We start from the raw sequence: 20,473 nt of genomic DNA on the forward strand, positions 1-20,473 counted from the left end.
GAAACTGTACAACTTCTTACTGAGGCTCTTTTCATGGGAAATGTCCTCCCACATATCCTTCAATTCTGTCTTCTCTTTTTTGGTGATGTAAGATGTCACATACCGAGCCACAGCCATACAGTTATCAGCCACAAACTGTATATCCATGTTAGCATTCCACATGGACAAAATCACCGGGTTGTAGTCGTTGATGTACTTGGACTCTTCATTCCTCTTCAAATTGTATGTGTTTTTAGGTGATTTCTTCATCACATTATGTCGCAGCGAAGACATCAAACTGTTTACTCTTCCTTTAGAAATCACCGGTCGTGGAAAGCCGAAACGACATTTGGTGTAGAACTTGTCCTTGTTTCGGAATTTACAACGACAGTACTTTCCACATCGATGGCTTTGGAAACGTAGAACTTTTTCTCTTAGGCTTTTCTTCTCCTTTGCGTTTGGAACAGCACACGTAGAATACTGTTGTATGAAACTCATCACTGAGTCTTCTGGATCCGTTCCAAATGTAGGTGCATCCTTGATCCACAGCAGCATATGTATATGAGGAGCACCTCTTGCTTGGTACTCCTTTCTCCAGAAGAAATCCAACACCTCTCCAAGAGGTGGATTCTTCTTATTCATGATGAAAGACATCATAGCTTCAAATCTATGATTGAAGTACCTGCATACATTGACTGGATCCAAAGAGCACAGTTCTCCGGGTTTCTTGAATTCGATGTTTTCGATGTTTCCATTTGCCTCTCGTAGAAATTCAAGTAAGTCTTCCCAGCCATACTCGGCACAGCTCAGAGTGAGGAACCATGTGGGAGTTCCTAAGTTCCTCAGCATACATTTTAAATCACCATGACGACGGTACCAGTACTCATTAGTACCACGCTGACACGCCATGAGATTAATCAGGTGAGAATCCAAAATACTGTCTTGGACATTGACTTTATCCATAAAGTCACTTGCCGAGATGTTTTGCATGAGTATACCACTTTTCAAGATGTGGTTCACTGCATATGACAGTCCAGACAGATCGCTTTCAAACAGGAGATGAAACAAATAGGGAATACATTGTCGAAACCTAGCATCTCCTGCATACAATCGCAAAGTCCGGTATTCAGAAGCAGGAATTTGATGAGGTCGCTCATCATATCTTCCTCCCTGACCTGTTGGAAAAAGCTGTGGGAAACACCGAGCTTCCAAACTTTCCTCCCAAACACTAATGGGACTCCCTTTGGCTTGTTTCATTTGAAACAACTCAATAGCATTCCCCATGACTTCCTTGGAATGCAAAGGATGAACACTATAATGTTCATATATTTCTTCACTAGTACAGGGTTCTACTTTCTCAATTTGACCAGCACACAAATCGCTATCCTCTTCCTCACTTACTTCCTCTTCTGCAACATATACATTCTTATAGTATTTATTATTTTTTTTCAAATACAATGTTGCCTTTTTAACTTTCCTAACATCCACTAAATCTTGCCATATTTTCTTATTCTTTGTCGGAACCCCATTAACTAAGATAACCAGAGGTTCCTCTTCCACTTTTTCTACTCCAATTGTGTTAATGTTTTTCTTCAAATCTAGAGGCAAATAAACAACTCTTCCCTTTAATCCTCTCTGTAAATCTGATGGAGGCAATTTCCCTGTCTTTGGCTCCATTCTTACAATAGCCTGAAAGGGATGGATACTTTGAATCAAAATAGATTCATAAGTATTTAAATCCTTCAATTCAGAAGGAATCTCAACCAATTCCAGATTATTATGAACTGCTCTAGCAGGCATCTGGTTTTGATTTAATTTGTTACAACAATAAGTACACACACGTTGATCCAATCCCAAATCAAAACAATTTTCTACCATCAAGTATGTTGTGAAATCCTTCCATTCACTATTATTTTCCCTTTCACTTTTTGCATATAAATCCACTAACTTAGTCTGATTCTTATAATAAGTGCGTCGGCAACACACACAAGTGAAATTTGGCCTCTCACTTGATTTCACCTGAAACGTCGCAATTTCCCTCTGGAAATTATCTGTACTGGAAACCTGTACACTATCTTCCACATTACCCTCTTCTTCTTGGTCAATTTCAACATTCTCCTCTTTACTTCCAAAGTAACAAAACTCAATTTCTTCACATATATTCTTCACATCTATTTCAGAACCATGCAAAAGAGCAGCGCATAATTGTTTAAGCATAATTGCTGGACTCTTAGCATAATACAACATTCTAACTAATTTCCTCACTTTATTATGATGCACTGCTAGCATCCTGAAATGATGAAAAACACTCTGGCATACTCTCCTGGAAAGACAAGCCAGTGAATGACCATGCAAACCTGTCACTTCTCTCACTCTGCAAGGATCTAATTCTTGCAACAACTTCATTTTCTGCTTCAAACTTTTCTTATTAAACGACCGTACAAAATCACAAAGCAAATTGATGGAATCCTGTCGCACACTGCAAATACTACTACACTTCCAGGTGTACACAGGACCCTTAGGACGTCTTCCTAAAACCTCATTACCTAACACCTCTTCTGTCTCTGTTGTCACAAATTTTTCTTTTTCAACTGGACAACCATCTTTCACTTCATAAGCTCGACCACTGGTGTCAACTGCATGCACCAAATCATTATCCTGGAAATAACTCTCCTCATTAAAAAATGCCTCACAGCTTGAACTATGCATCCATTCTCCAGAAAAAACTTCACAAAAATTACTACGATTAACTATTCTCTTCCATCTACTATTTCTTTTGAAATCATAAATTGCCTTGTTTAGCTTCCTAATTCTATTGATTATCAAAATAAATAACTTACGTTTAATTTCAAATGCCTGATCAATAACTTTCTCAACTATTTTTTTTCTCTTATAAAAAACCACTTTCTGTTGACCTTTCTTAATATTTTTTAACAAATTGCCAATTATCCTGTTGCGGAACATTCGTTTACGAATGTCCCTAAACTGTTGTTTCCTTCTACTATCATGCACAGAGTTATCTCTTGCTCTAGCAGTAACATTTTTCATTGGCCTTTCCTTTCCGTTTAAATTGCTTCTCTTTTTATGGACTGAAACATTTTTTGTAGTAATATTTTTTTTACTACAGATATTTCTTATGAATGTTTTTGTACTCTTACCCGGTGCTTTCTTGGTGACTTGACAAATCTTTTTGTTAGAGGACTGCTGCTTTTTTTCATGGACCTGCTGTCTTTGACGTTTTGCAGCCTTTCTCAGTCTTTCTTTGGTTGGCATGCTGAAATCTTGAAATGATCTGCAGTTGAATCTGTGGTAAAATATAATAAAAAATGTTATTAACCACTATTACCAAACAGTAAATCAATAACAGTCATCAAAAACTTAACACACTACTTGACATTTTTACATAGAAGATTTTTTAGTGCTTGGCAAATTTAGAATACAGAAATAGCAGAAAAGAAATGGAATTTATATTCATTTTATCTGTGCTGTTTTATATGTGAATCTGATCTAATTTTATGAGCATATTTTAATATTTTATTGAAGACACTACACATAACCTGTTTTTGAAGGTGTCTTTATTTTTAAATGAAACGGTTTACATTTTTACTTTTCATTTATTATAAATTTTTAAAATAAATGTTTATAGTTCCATAGGCTCAAGCACGTCAGCTTCCCATCCTATGTCATACAATTCTGACAAATCTGCATCCTCATCACGTTCTTCTTCATCCTCAGGATTTAAATCATCCAAGGGATCAACATCCACTGATGTTTCAATTACGAGTTCAATGATGAGGTCGAAATCAACTGATTGCTGATTGTCGCTCATGTTGATGTTGTCTTTATCTTTAAAGAAAGATAACAACAATGAGATGTTGCAGAGTAAGAGACAAATCTCAGAGATTATAATAGTAAAATTGTTTAACAAGAGTAACATTTTGCAGCTATTATTTAGCCATGTCCAGCGATGCTGAGGAGGTGAAGCCTATGTCCAATTTTTCAGTGAACAGGACTCATCTCTTCTTAACCTTGGATAAGCCTCACCGACTCTGTGTCCCCTGCACATACTTAAATGTAAAGGGGCAGATTTATGTTAACTGGCACATCCCCAGGGATGCACCAGTTAACGTGCACCGCTGCTCTGCCACCCATGGTGTGCCGCATTTACAATCAGATAGGACAAAGATGCGTCAAAACCCTGCGCCTGCTTGAAGCAGGCATAGGTCTTGACGCAGCATTGTGGAGATGGGGCACCCCTGAGCCTTGCTGGAGCTGCATCGCACTTGCGATACAACTCCAGCAATGCGCCACCTTTACGGCACAGATGCGTCACGCATCTGTGCCGTTTTTGCCCATGGTGCGCCGAATTGTAAATGCAGCACACCATGGGTGGCGGAACAGCGGCGCAGGATGACTGGCACATCCCTGGTGATGCGCCAGTCATCATAAATCTATCCCTAAGCTTCTTATCTTGTTGGAGATGAACCCCCATATGTATCATCAAACTATTTTGCATTTCCTAAATAGCGAATTTTAAGGAATCGCTATTTAGGAAATGCAAAACGGTATGTATGTACAAAATCGGTATTAAATAGCGATTCTTTACCATTCCTAATTTGCGATGAGCAAATTGCTAATTGCAAATTACCCATTCATTTCCATGGGCCAGGAGGCCCATAGGAATGAAGGTGCAATTTGCGATTAGCAATTAGCTAATCGCAAATTAGGAATTTTTCCAAGGGTGCAGGGGTGTCTCAAGAACACCCTGCTGCACCCCTGAAAAAGAAATTTGGGGGCATATGGCGCACATACATGCCCTAAGGGCATGTATGGGCGTCATATGGCACCTTTGTTTTTTGGAAAAAAGCTTTTTGAAAAGAATTTGCAAATTACCACCAACTAGAAGTTGGTGGTAATTTGCAAATCCTTAATGGCATTTTTTGCATATTTTTTGTTTGATACATTGCATTTAAGGAATCGCAAAATTTGCAAATCCTTAAGTGCAATCGCAAAATAAGGAATAGCAAATTTTGCTATTCCTTATTTTGCATCAAACTTGTTTGATACATACCATTTGTCTAATTAGCATTCGCAAAGGCCGAAATTCGCAGAATTTCGGCCTTTGCGAATGCTAATTAGCTTGATACATATGGCCCCAAGTGAGGCCTGTCTTGCAACATGGTGCATCTTTTGCATCACTGCTGCATCGGTTTCATGTGGCACGGTTTTTTTACAGCATGACACATCTGCCTAAATGCATCAATTTGTAATTTTGTCGCCTCATAGCAAATCTTTTGCACCGCCGCTGCATCACAAAAGTGACGCACAGTGGCGCAAAAGAGGCATACACCTATCATAAATCTGTCCCTAGCATTTTAAATGATTAATTCAGGATGACGATAAGGTGTGGCCTATCCAGAGGTTTGTTTAAGGTGAGGCCTACTCAGGGTTGCAGATCAAAGTTACGCTTGTTGAAGAATACAGAAGAGATAATACATGTAAAGGCCTACCAATGAAGTAAGTGATGTCCACTTCATTGCGCCAGTCATCATAAATCTATCCCTAAGCTTCTTATCTTGTTAGAGATGAACCGCCATATGTATCATCAAACTATTTTGCATTTCCTAAATAGCAAATTTTAAGTAATCGCTATTTAGGAAATGCAAAACGGTATGTATGTACAAAATCGCTATTAAATAGCGATTCTTTACCATTCCTAATTTGCGATGAGCAAATTGCTAATTGCAAATTACCCATTCATTTCCATGGGCCAGGAGGCCCATAGGAATGAAGGTGCAATTTGCGATTAGCAATTAGCTAATCGCAAATTAGGAATTTTTCCAAGGGTGCAGGGGTGTCTCAAGAACACCCTGCTGCACCCCTGAAAAAGAAATGTAGGGGCATATGGCGCACATACATGCCCTAAGGGCATGTATGGGCGTCATATGGCACCTTTGGTTTTTGGGAAAAAAAGCTTTTTGAAAAGAATTCGCAAATTACCACCAACTAGAAGTTGGTGGTAATTTGCAAATCCTTACTGGCATTTTTTGCATATTTTTTGTTTGATACATTGCATTTAAGGATTTGCAAAATTTGCAAATCCTTAAGTGCAATCGCAAAATAAGGAATAGCAAATTTTGCTATTCCTTATTTTGCATCAAACTTGTTTGATACATACCATTTGTCTAATTAGCATTCGCAAAGGCCGAAATTCGCAGAATTTCGGCCTTTGCGAATGCTAATTAGCTTGATACATATGGCCCCAAGTGAGGCCTGTCTTGCAACATGGTGCATCTTTTGCATCACTGCTGCATCGGTTTCATGTGGCACGGTTTTTTTACAGCATGACACATCTGCCTAAATGCATCAATTTGTAATTTTGTCGCCACATAGCAGATCTTTTGCACCGCCACTGCGTCACAAAAGTGACGCACAGTGGCGCAAAAGAGGCATACACCTAAACATAAATCTGTCCCTAGCATTTTAAATGATTAATTCAGGATGACGATAAGGTGTGGCCTATCCAGAGGTTTGTTTAAGGTGAGGCCTACTCAGGGTTGCAGATCAAAGTTACGCTTGTTGAAGAATACAGAAGAGATAATACATGTAAAGGCCTACCAATGAAGTAAGTGATGTCCACTTCATTGCGTCAGTCATCATAAATCTATCCCTAAGCTTCTTATCTTGTTGTAGATGAACCGCCATATGTATCATCAAACTATTTTGCATTTCCTAAATAGCGAATTTTAAGGAATAAATAGCGATTCTTTACCATTCCTAATTTGCGATGAGCAAATTGCTAATTGCAAATTACCCATTCATTTCCATGGGCCAGGAGGCCCATAGGAATGAAGGTGCAATTTGCGATTAGCAATTAGCTAATCGCAAATTAGGAATTTTTCCAAGGGTGCAGGGGTGTCTCAAGAACACCCTGCTGCACCCCTGAAAAAGAAATTTGGGGGCATATGGCGCACATAAATTTTAAAAACATTCCTTTACCTCAAAAACGATTTTCAAGTCATAATTTGAAAACACTGCCCACGGGGAAATGACTTAAAATGTCCTTAAGACACATGAAAGTGTTTTTTTAAAGCCTTTGCAACTTTTTTGGGTCACTTTTAACATGGCTATGTAACTCAAACAATCAAAATCTAAATTTGCCAAGCACAGGTGGGAGCATATTTACAAGGAATTTGCACCACGGGGAAAGGTCTTTTAATTTAATATGGGAAAAATAACATCAGAGACACTAAAATGCCTTATAAAGAAGCATACACCATTATGTCCTTGTCATAAATTTTAAAAGCATTCCTTTACCTCAAAAACGATTTTCAAGTCATAATTTCAAAACACTGCACATGGGGAAATGACTTAAAATGTCCTTAAGACACATGAAAGTGTTTTTTTAAAGCCTTTGCAGCATTTTGGGTCACTTTTAACATGGCTATGTAACTCAAACAATCAAAATCTAAATTTGCCATGCACAGGTGGGAGCATATTTACAAGGAATTTGCTCCACGGGGAAAGGTCTTTTAATTTAATATGGGAAAAATAACATCAGAGACACGGAAATGCCTTATAAAGAAGCATACACCATTATGTCCTTGTCATAAATTTTAAAACCATTCCTTTTCCTCAAAAACGATTTTCAAGTCATAATTTGAAAACACTCCACATGGGGAAATGACTTAAAATGTCCTTAAGACACATGAAAGCGTTTTTTGATTGCCTTTGCAGCATGTTTGGGTCACTTTTAACATGGCTATGTAACGCAAACAATCAAAATCTAAATTTGCCATGCACAGGTGGGAGCATATTTACAAGGAATTTGCTCCACAGGGAAAGGTCTTACATTAAAATGGGAAAAATAACATCAGAGACACTCAAATGCCTTATAAAGAAGCATACACCATTATGTCCTTGTCATAAATTTTAAAACCATTCCTTTTCCTCAAAAACGATTTTCAAGTCATAATTTGAAAACACTCCACAGCTCCTATGCACAAAAACACCCTGTCAGTACTAATACTTCACATTTTCTCCAATTACAATTTCTCAAAGAAACAAAATCTATTTGTAAAACACTTGAGACAAAGCAACATTTTAAAAACACAACGTTCTTCATAATTTTCTCCTTAAAGCACACTATTCTCTATCTAAATTAAAAAAATCTTTTCTCACCTTAGCAAATACTTTATGAGTTTCAAAACAGTCTCAGAAACACACCAATTTGTCTTCAGCAGAGCAAAAGGTATGCACTCCAGAGTCTGCAGCTATCAAAAGCACAGAAATGCTGTAATTCTTCACACATATCTCTCATGTCACCCAATCAAAACTCTTCCCTCACTTTTTTCAAATCAAAACCCTTCCCCCCTCTGCCCTCTCTGCCTTTTTTGCATAGCAACCACCTCTTGGAAGACCTCTGGTGTTTGCAAGTTCACACAACAATGTTTCATTTGAACTCTGAACTCTCAGTGCACCTGCATATCCAGTGCAATCTTTCATTTAATGATTTTTTATTGACCATTCAAAATACATCTTTCAAAGAACTCATCCATGCACCCTAACTTTCTGTTTTCAGCAATCAAAATCAACCAATCACTGTTACTGCTTCATTAACACAGAAACTCCACAATTTATTTCATTTTAAACTCTTATTTTTTGAACTGCCATTTCATTGCCACACTTCATCTGACTGCAGCAGAACCTTCTCTCACCATGTTTTCTGTCTGGATTGTTGGACATAGTTACATCTATTGGGCTCAGAGGTATGCTGAGAACAGAAATTTACCTAACCTCAATTTACAAGATGTGGAAATTAAGTGGTTTGGCCACAGAGGATTAAAATGTCACCAATTGATACCATTGGTGAAAACCTTTATGCATTTGCCAAAACCTGACCTGTTAATTGTGCACTGTGGAGGTAATGATTTGGGCACTTTGACTGGGGTAGGTCTGGAAATGCTTTTAAAGGACACCTTTGAGCAATTGATGGCACTTTTTCCTCAAACTGCCTTGGTATATTCAAATATATGCCAAAGACAGAAATGGAGGTGGTCAAACCAATTTTGTCCACAAATTGAGAAGTCGAGGAAGCATGTAAACAAATCTGTTTCAGCTTACATGAGAGACCATGGAATGGGCTCCATGTACAACAATAACTTGCGTTACTACATGCAAGATATCTACAGAGGAGATGGAGTTCACTTCTCAGATGAGGGCAACAGAATTTTCATTCTGAATTTAAGACTGTGCATTGGTACCTACTTATAAGTACCTAAATGTACCATAAACCCAAAAGCTCTTCTCAGAGCTACCCTACATCTGATCACTCACAATTATTATTTTTCTCTAACTTTTTTCACTAATTTTCAACAAAGTACGCTCCCCGGGGCGCTACCCGGTATGCGAACCGGAAGCTAACCTCGCGAAATTTTTTAAAAAAATGTTTTTTTTCGCACATATAAGCCTCCTCAGCCACCCTCAGAAAACCTAGGGGGTCAAGATAAGTCTACCGTGCCCCCTTCTACCCATTCTGAACATTATTTGCCCTCCATCTTGTATCTTAATTCGACCGAAACACAAAATGGTGGACTCCCGTAACGCTTCAGGTTCGCGTACCGGGGCGCTCGCCAGTTCGCGTACCGGGTCGCTCCCTGGGAAGCGCACCATCCAAAAAGGTGGGAAAGTAATTTACAGAAAAACGACTGGAGACACTCTCACCAAATATAGATTAGCTCATACTACATACCAATCCCTATCATTTTCACAAATTTGATTGAAATTCCATTTAGCCATTTAGCCTGTAGACCTCTCTAAATACCGTGAGGTAAATTACTTCACAAAACACATCTGAAGTGTTGGAATTGACAACCAATGAAAATGTTACTTTCATTTTCTACTTTTATTACCTGACATTTGATTGGTTATATACCTGAATATATATAAAGGAAGAGAAGGAAACACAGCCATTTTGACTACTACTTCTTGTTGTACATTTCAATTGGATTTTCACTAATCACTTCAACTTCTTTGTAAAGGTAAGTTGTTATTTTTAAAACTGAAGTATATTGTGCACTATAAGTTAATATGGTAAACTTTTTCTGATAGTTATATACTATCCCTCTGTAGTAGTTATAGATTTACATAGATTTCTCTGTTATAGTTATGGATGGAGTTAGGCTTCTCTTGTATAATTATGAATTTACTTACGTTAAATCACATACACTTTTTTATATTCCTACTTCCACTCTGATACTATACACTGCCCAAAGATAAATTCACTGATAAAAACTGCCTATCTAAAATTAATCCCAACAGTGCCCTATCTCTACTAATATATTTTTTTTGTATCCAAATTTCAGGCAAAATGGAAGGCGAACACAAAGTTTCATTTCAAATTGTCCTGCAAGAGAGCAGCCAAGAAATAATTGATCCAAATTATATAGAATTTATGGATGAAACTTGGGACCAAGAACTACTGCAATGTGTGCAAGCAGTAGATGACCTCCTTCAAAATGAGGACATTTTACACCCTCAGAGATTACAAACTATGTTCAATGAAAATAATGACATTTCAGACAGTGAAATGTTAGAAAGTTTATTAAATTTTGAAACACAATCACAATAATAAATAATTGCTTAAAAAATAAAGAAATTAAAAAATAATCAACAAAACCAACAATCAATTAACATACAGTATTTGAAAAGTCTATCATTCTTTTTTCCTTATAGTACGCTCCCCAGAACGCTTCCCGGTTTGCGAACCGGGCGCTCCCTACGCAAAAAAAAAAAAAAATTGTTTTTTTTTTGCTCTGCGGGCCCTTTTAAAGCCTCCACATCAAACCTAGGGGGTCAGGGAGGATCTACTATGCCCCCTTATGGTCATTTCCCCCTTTGTTTTGGCCTCCTCTTGTCTCTCGATCCTACCGAGAGACAAGATGGCGGCCGCTCCGGACTGTTTAGAATGTTGACAGACACCGGAGAGCCAATCAGCTTCGCTTCGCGAAGTTCCGTTACGCGTCAAGTACGTGAACCGGAGCGCTGCCCAGAGCGCGCTTACAGATATATATCTTTTTTTGAACGTTAATTTCTCAAAATCCACTGGAGCACATATATTGAGACCTAGCAAAGGCACATCGGGCTAACAGTCCCTACAATTTTGCCAAGTTTCGTGCAAATCCATTCAGCCGTTCGGGCTAAAAGTGAGGCCAACCGCCCTATGGAAATTAACATTGGAAAAACACGTTTTGGGACCCCCTTTTTTCTCGGCCCCCCCTTGACGAACCCCTCCCCAAATTTTCAGGGGCTGCTCAGAAACAAAATGTTCCATTTTCCTGAAAATTTCAGCCAATTCCGTCCACAAACGCCAAAGTTATTAGACATAGAATTTTCAAAAATCCCATAGGGAAAAAATCCTAACTATATATACCTACTGGCGACCGCCAGTAGGTAATATATATATATATATATATATATATATATATATATACACACTTTTTTTTTTGGGTAGCCACTCACCAAGACCCACGACCTCGACACCAATGAGGTCCAACAGGTCCTGCTCCCGGTCCAAAATGTCTGCCCAGCGGTGGGACAGCTGATGGTGGGTACGCCGGATACCGGAGCAGCGGAAGACTGCCCGGCGCACCTTCGCCAACCGCCGGAGACGCTCTTCAATCTGGTAGCCGGAACCGGGCCTGCCACCTGCTGCCAAGGTCAAGGGGAGGTGGCGCTGGAGAAAAAAGACCAGGGCAGCCACCTCCTCCTCCCCAAAAAGCTGGCAGGCCGTCACCCCTGAGGGGCGCATTCTGCCGCAAGGCAGCCGGGTTTTTTTGGGCACAGGCGCCTTGCCCTTTGAGCCGCCGATGCTGCTGGCGCCCTTCACCATGGTTCTGGGTGGAGGGGAGAAGAAAAGTTCAAGACAAAAAGGTAGGGGAAAGAAGAAGCAAGGTAAAAGAAGGAAGTAAAATAAAACAATAGAAAAGTTGAAAAAAAGTAGAAATAAAATGAAAAATATAAACCTAGGCACAGAGAGAGATAGGTAATAACTAAAGAAAGTTTGAAAAAGTGGGTAAAAAGACCAGGATTGAAGAGATATGAGCTAAATGCTAAAGTAGGCCCAAAACCATAGCCAGAGTGTGAAATCCAGGATGGCTGCGCCCATCGGGACCTCGTGGGTAGGTTCACGAGATATTTAGCGTGATCACGCACTTTTGTAGTGCGAACGAGAAGATGAGTTCCCGAACATGTCTTGCACAACCCGAACACGTGACTTGTGACCCGGAACAGGAAATAAGGGAACGCAAGCGGGCGGGACAAACCTCTTGGGTAACTTAGCGCGCTAGCCATCCCGAGCATGCAGGCAGCGCCCCGAACACGCGCACCGCGCTCCGGAAGACGAAAAACGGCGCGCGAACGGGTCTAGCAAGCAACTACGCATGTCCGCAGAGCTACGCGTAGGTCGCGGAGTGCAAGTGCATCTTCGCGTAGCTCCGCGTTGTGCGGCTCCGCGAACTACGCCCAGGGTTAGTTAAGACCATCTATTTTACTCTCCAAGGATTCACAAAAATTTCTGATCTCCGTCTGGTTTGCCGTAGACACTTCAAATCCCTTTTTTATGTCCAACGTCAAAAATGAAAACATAGATTCCAAGGAGACCGCTGGCGGCCCTCCCTCAACCTGAAGACAACTTATCTCTGAGGCAGTAACCTCCTGCTGAGCCACATCCTGTACCCCTGCACCAGGGTCAGACTCTGTTGTCTGCTGTAGTTCCAAAACAGGGTCATCCAGTGTACCCGCATCCCCATCCTCCATAATGGGAACCACTACGATCTCCGCCGTGCCCAAGGCCCCACGACTGATGTTACAATCATTTGCTAATGGAACTAGCTTAGAGGGTACTCTACAAGAGGCTCCCTCTTTCACTAAATCTAAGACTTGTGGTACGACTTTGAAGTAAGATCTCAAAGAGGTTGTCACTCTTGTACAAGGAGCCACAGCCAATTTAGCAGCCTTGGTGGAACTTTGCCCTTTTGCGCGTTTGGCCTTGACTTCTGCTCTCAAGAATGAAGAGATATTTTTTTTACTCTTATTTCTATTTTTATCCTTATTGCTATCAGTGGTGGAACTATGGCTTGCAGACTGACTTCTTGTACCTCTGTATATATCTGGTAAGATGTCTTTGTTTTCTCTTACCTCTCTCGCCTCTCTCTTATTGCCTTGTGTTTTGGACCCACACTTTTTACTTTTTTTATAGCACCAGGCCCGGACCCTACACCTTTTTCCTGAATAGTCGGTGAGCAAACAGCAGAGTCTGTGAAAATTGCCTCGCTCACCTGATTTTGGCCTGGATCTCCCAACTGCTCCTTACCCTCACCGACCATGCACTTTATTAAGCATTTTTTTACACACGACAATGTTTTCACATGGGGCATTTTCTGAGTCCCGGATGGATAGGTTCAGACACTGGCTTATCATTTTGTCACGTCTTTTATGGTTAGCTTCCTGCTGAGTGTTACAATTTCAGGAAAACTGACCTTTGTCTTTCTTGTAGGACCTATCAATCATGTGTAAATCCTATTGTTGTTAATTTGTGCTCAAATATGTTAAGTAACTAGGTGACATCTGCGTCTGTTCTCTATTCATGTTGTAGTGTCACTCATAAGGAACAGAATGTTTTCATCTTTTTTCATCTTACTTGTACCTGGAAAATACCCTTGAGGAAGGGTTTGAATAACTCAAAATGCATTGGGACTTTCTTTTAAACCTATGATTTCAAGTGTCATTTAATGTTTGTTAATTCACATCCATACGCAACAGATTGTTGCTCATGTTTGTGTTTCAATTTTGAAACAAAAATGTGCATCATTTAAATTGCTTGTACTCTTTAATAGAAGGTTTATAATTTCTTTGTGCGAATTTATTTTGACATTGTCATAAATATTTTTGCAAAAGGTTGTTAGAAGTAATTGAAACCACAGGCACTTAGGCTGTGCATCAAACAGACCTGGGGGTTCCCAGGGCTTGAAATGAGACTTTACCCTGCCATGGTCAGCAACACAGGTAGGGGGGGCGACAATCGGCAGTCCAGGCACCACAGTGGGGGAGACAGGTGTTTGAGGGAAACTTTCACTCAGAATTGGCTGTCAATCGGACTGGGCGGTGGCTGAGTATCGGGCCGGATGGAGGAATGGACCGGGGTGAGAGAGGCACAGCTGAGGTAGAGGTATCAGTGCCTTTGGAAGCTGGAGGGCAGCTTGGGTCAGGTGGTGTGGTGGCACGTTGACGTATAATCATGCTGCCCTGAGCTACAGTGTGGGTGGGAGAATGTGGAGGGGTGCCTTTCTACTTCTTGGGGATTCGAAATGACCTTACAATCTTGGTAGGAGTGGGAGCTGAGGTGGACACAACAGGCACACTCACCACCAAAGCTGCATCAGGTGCAGCTGGTGGCCTTCCCTTTGGGGACATGCTGAATCCAGATGGACGCTTGGCCTGGCCTTGCCTTTTCCTCTCTAACCCCTGTTTACCAGGTATACCCCTACAGTGCCCTCCTTTCACTGCTACACAGGGGTGTGAATGGGAGTTGAGGTTGTGGATGACTCTGCCTTGGAGCTCTTTTTAAGTGGACTCTCAGCAGGCATCAGCTTCTCAGCGTGCACGGCAACTGTCTGCTTGTCTTTGCAAGATGCTTTTGGGACAGGAGAGTCCTTGGCAGTGGATGTCTCTGAGGCATGTGAGCCTGAGGCCTGCTTCTTCGCTTTATGCCCCTGAGTTTCGCCTGAAGGGCCGTTGCCTTTGTGCTCTGGGGTAGCTTTGTTTTTTTGGGGATGGTGTCTGCGCTCTAGACTGCTTGGGCTGCCGCTTTTGTATGCTGCTTGTGCTGTATCTTGAGCCTGAGGCCCGTGATGTGTGGTCACTATTGTCAGATGTGGCCACTGGCAGGGGAGTGGCCAAAGGGACTGGAGCTGGACTCTGAGATTGTGACAGTCAAATAACTGCCGTCACTGCGGAGGAAAAAGACTGGACAGTCCGATGCAGCACACCCATGTCTGAATGAATGCCCTCCGTGAAGGCACATACCTGTGCCAACTTTTTGTCGTGGTCTAGGAAGGCATTGAGGAGAGTTGTCTGACCCACACACGGATGGCGCAAAAAGTCCACAGCCTCAACACTGATGGCAGCAGGGGAGGCAGGGGCAGCAGTGCCTGGGGTGAAGGTCACTCTTCTCTTCTTACTGGTGCAAACACAGGCAGCACTAGCGGAAGTAGGTGGGAGGGTGGTCAATGGACACTGTGTGGCAGAAGAGGAGGCAGAGTCCCCGCTGCCTGTGCCTGCCAACTTAGATGCATCACCGCTGGCATCAGATGACATTGAGGTTGGTGTGTCTGGCTCTGATTCTTCAAGCAGACTCCAGTCCCCCTCCTAGCGCTGGTCACATCAGTGTCACTGCGCTCGTGTGTAGCAGTTGTGCTTGATGCCTAATCACTGGTGTCCGTCCCCTGTCCTTCTGTGCCCATGCTAGATACTGTAAGAGAGAGAGACATTGGGTCAGTTCAGTGGCATTAACACAAACATCATATGCAAGCAAAGAACAAAATAGGGCTATGATATCGCCATGTTGCACACCACCCTGTGCAGTAACATTGTGCAACCTCAATTCAAAAGTCGATTTGTGTGCCTCATCATACAAACATGGCATAAGCAAACCATTTGATGAGCACACAGCCAAATAGCCTGCCGGTGGCTCCCTGAAACCAGAAACACAGATCACTCTGAGCATACCTAGGGCCCTAAGGGGGAAAAGATGTCCCTCCAAACATGTTACTAGTGTCACATCTTGAGGCAGCAGAAGTGGACATCACAGATACAGACTCCAACTTTACACTCCACAATGGCCATGAGCCCATGCCATCCACCATGTCGTTCTTTGGGCTACAACTACTGTTGCACATTGGTGCCAGATGTGTAGTCCTCTCAATTCGGACGTAAGGCAATGGACACATTGATGAAAGCACACTCAGATGATGCACACTGCTGTTTCCTTCCATGGGATGTCCCTGACTAGCCCAGTGCAGATGACGGCAGAAGGCCACGATGCAGAATGTATTGTCAAGGGCCATTACTCCAATGACATGAGAAAGTACAGGTAGTGAAAATGCATGTCAGCTGCACCCAACACAGAGGCCACTTACAAGCCATTGCATCACAACATCCACATCACAGAGCTCAGCACTGGCCCACGCGTGGGCCACATGCAGTCACTCACAACCAAAGTCACCCGTCCCAGAAAACTCACCCCCAGCTTGCAGCTGATGCTCCTTCAAACGTGCAGCCAACTCAGGCTGAGCCACAGCTAAGATGCGTGCCATTAGTGGTGTCATGCTCCTGCATGCCAACCTGTCAGTCTGACGGAGAAGCCCCAGCTTCATCTCTGCCACGTTCTTGCTCAGCTGGCAGATGTCATCCTACTTCTTGTGACAGTGTGTGCGCCGTCGGTTGGAGACACCCAGAGCCCGCAGCTTGTGTGCAATGCCCCTTCAAACGGCCTTACGCTGGTGTACTTTGAGTTGCAGGCATGGTAGACAAGAGGGGGGAAATCAGTGGCACTGGGTTATGTACCACTACCTATCAGTACAGGAGCATGATACTGACTCAGCACTACTTCATAGATATGTCTAGCAGAGACAATACAACATCTCACATAGTACATTAGCATGGGAGGATAGTTAAAAAATTCACGCAGGTAGGAGGGTGGACACAGTACCTGCCCATCTAATACACATGCAGGATGCCACCACAGAAAGCAATGTGTAGGCTACCCGCATCCACTATGGGCAGACTCGCTATGCCCAACACTGCAGCAGCCATCAATGTTCTTGCCCAGTGAATGGCTCACTGTGTCATGGAGATCACATTGAGTGACATGATCTTACAATCTCAGACCCTCTCACAAGGCCTGTCGTGTACATACTACAGGGCCGAGATGGCTCTTTGATGGATAATCTAGCAAACAACACACATGTTTCACTCTGTACATTCTGTGATGTGTCCTTGTCAGATTGGAAAGTGACTGTGCAGGCAAGGTAGGCTCACACTTAGGTCCAACGTGGGGCATCAGAAATGTTACATGAAGGTAGAAATTGATAGCGCAAACAGTGCCTACACATGCAAGTCAGTACACATGCTGGGGGAAATAGAAGGGGCAGTGCACCAAAGTACAACAATCTGCTGTGTCATATGTGATTTACCACCAAGAGTTTCCCCCTCTAGTATCAAAGTACTGAGCAAAGTGCTCACCTATACATGATGCAAATTTTGACTCAGACACAATTCCATCAGCACCCTCTGGACGTGAACCCTTGCTAAGGCCACAGGTGAGCCTGTGAGGAACATCAGGGACCCATGCATTCATTCACAGAGGCAATTTCTGTTCTGAATCCTGGATCACCAACTGGCTGCAACATTGTATGGCTGATGAAACAATACATGTCCCTCCCATTCAGATGTGCATGCAGTGAAATGTGTGAAATAGGATACACACCCTTTCCCCTGGGAACAGCATGCTAGGCAGTGAGTAAATGACACAACCCCACACTCACAGGCACATACTGCAGCAGATCAACATCATGTGTACACTCTCACTTCCACTCTGAGACACTTTCCATGATATTTGGAGCACCATATAGCCTCCCATACTATGTGAGCACCTCGTCCACCAGGACCTCCAGCTCTTCGGTGATGAAGGGATGGGCATGGATTTTCTCAGTCCTCGACATCACTGGGTCCAGGAAACAGGAGCATTAGCAGGTGGTGTTGAGAGGTGCCAGGCAGCAGGCTCTGGAGACAGGAGCAGTAGAAACAGGTGGTGGTGAGGGGTGTCAGGCAGCAGGCTCTGGAGATAGGAGCAGCAGCAGGTGGCAGTGAGGGGTGTCAGTCAGCAGGCTCTGGAGACAGGAGCAGCAGCAGCAGCAGCAGGTGGTGGTGTGGGATACCAGGCAGCAGACTCCTGAGATAAGAGAAGCAGCAGCAGCAGGTGGTGGTGAGGAGTGCCAGGCAGTAGGCTCTGGAGACAGGAGCAGCAGCAGAAGTTGGTGCTGAGGGGTGTTAGGCAGCAGGCTCTGGAAACTGTGTAAATGTGAGGATCTCTCCCACACATATATAGGCCCATGGGGCAGTTTCGGTGGTTCTAGGCTGCTGCAATTGGTGTTCCAGGTCAGCCTTTTTCAAATGCATCCAACAACCTTCTCCGCTGTGGCGGAGCGCACCTACCGTGATTTTCAAAATTGCATTAGTCTACTGCGATTACGGTTCCCATTGGCTGTAGGGCATGGGCAATGGCGGTGACACACCGCTGGGACCAGGTGGTCGCTACCACGATCATGCATTTTTCAATTGCATCCAATGACCTGATCCGCGGTGCAAGCCTACCGTGATTTTCAAAATTGCATTAGTCTACCACAATTGCGGTTCCCTTTGGCATTGGAGGTGACACACAGCAGGAGCCAGGCGGTAGCTACCGCGATATGGGTGCCATACATTGCTAAGAAGGACCATGATCTGGGTGGCGGAGCATGCCAACTACCATTTGGCAATACACGTATCACTATCACTACCGCAAGTGTGGCTTGGGCATTGGCAGTGTCACACCGCAGGGGCCAGGCAGTAGTTACCGCCATGGGTGCCATACATTGCTAAGACTGACCGGGATCTGAATGGCGGAGTATGCCAACCACCATTTGGCAATACACATATCATTATCACTACCGCAAGTGTGTCTTGGGCATTGGCAGTGACACATTGTAGGAGCCAGACGGTGGCTACTGCGATATGGGTGGCATACATTGCTAAGAAGGACCGTGATCTGGGTGGCGGAGTATGCCCACCGCCATTTGGCAATACACATATCACTATCACTATCGCGAGTGTGGCTTGTGCATTGGCAGTGTCACACCGCAGGGGCCAGGCGGTAGCTACCGCGATATGGGTGCCTTACATTGCTAATAATGACTTTGATCCGGGTGGCGTAATACTTTGACAGCACATGTGGACACATCAGGCTGTGTAAATAGCCAATGGGCAGTTCTCAACAGTGCACAGTGGCCACATGATTAATGGCACATGATTGTTCACCCAATGCCAATGTAACAGTTACCCCACTGATGACTACACATGCCAGGTTTGTGTATATGATTTTGAACTTTGGCATAAACTCCCTTACTTGTCACTAGTGATATTGCTGGGCATTTACACAGAACAGTGTTATGATTGACTGTACAATGGGTACACATGTTAATGTGTGAAAGAGCAGAGCAACTCGCAGTGATGAATGTCTGACTAGCCATTTTGCATATTTCACTGTCTACTTGTTGTGGCTCATGCACAGACTTGTTGTACATGCACAGACTGGGCTCATTGTGTTGTTGATGCGTGCACAGTTTGACTTATGCACGAAGGTGTGGCAAGTACAGCAGCTAGATAGGAGACAGTAGTCTGCCGTTGGTACTACTCTCAGGGCTGCCCATGCAAGATGTGGCCATATCCCTTTGTGCATTCAAATAGTCGGATATTGTCTGTGAGGTGCTAGCTGTGTGAAAAGTGGACAGGTGTATGGATGGTGTAGCTAAGGTTGTCCCTACATGTAAGTTGTGCCGTAAGCTGAACTGTGATGCTAGTCATTGTTTGCGTTGTGTCTGTCAAAACATAAGATGTTGGACACATCTCATGATGGATTACTTTGACTAATGTTTGCTTTAATCTCACCTAGGAGGAGGCCAAATGTGCATCGTCCCTTCACAGTGCTGGCAGACATGGAGGATAAGGAGGTCATAGGGAAATTCCGTCTGGATCGAGCAACCCTACAAGACCTATGTGCTATGTTGGAGAACCACCTGCAGCATCCAGGACATTTACGGGTGCTTTCACACCAACGTCTAAGGTGATGGCTGCCCTGCATTTTTTTGCTTCAGGATCTTTCCAGTACATGGTGTCCAGCGCAGGTGGCATGTTGCAACCTATGTTCCGCATGGTGCTACGTGATGTCCTTTCCGCTATGATGATCTACAAGGACAGATATATCCATTTCCCCAGGAGACATGAATTAGCAGCTGTGAAGGGAGATTTCTATGCACTTGGGCACATCCCCCATGTTGTTGGTGCCACTGACTGCACACATGTTGGCCTGGTTCTACCACAGCACGTGAGCACATCTACAGGAACAGGAAGCATTTCCATTCCATCAATGTGCAAGTGGTGTGCCAGTCGGATATGATCATCTCACACGGCTGTGCCAAATTTCTAGTGAATATTGTTCTGTTGTGTTTTCCTAGGTCCCTTCAGGTAGTCCTTGCCTACATACATTCCATACGCCAGGTACATTGTAATCTTGGTGAAGACTGCACATCCTGGAATACACACGGAGCAGACACCACAACATGTGTGTGTAAGGAGTGTTTATTTACAATGGGGACATTTGACAGGAGGGTGAATATTT

This window comes from Lissotriton helveticus, chromosome 5_1, assembly GCF_964261635.1.
Source record: "Lissotriton helveticus chromosome 5_1, aLisHel1.1, whole genome shotgun sequence".
In the NCBI taxonomy this organism is placed as follows: domain Eukaryota; kingdom Metazoa; phylum Chordata; class Amphibia; order Caudata; family Salamandridae; genus Lissotriton; species Lissotriton helveticus.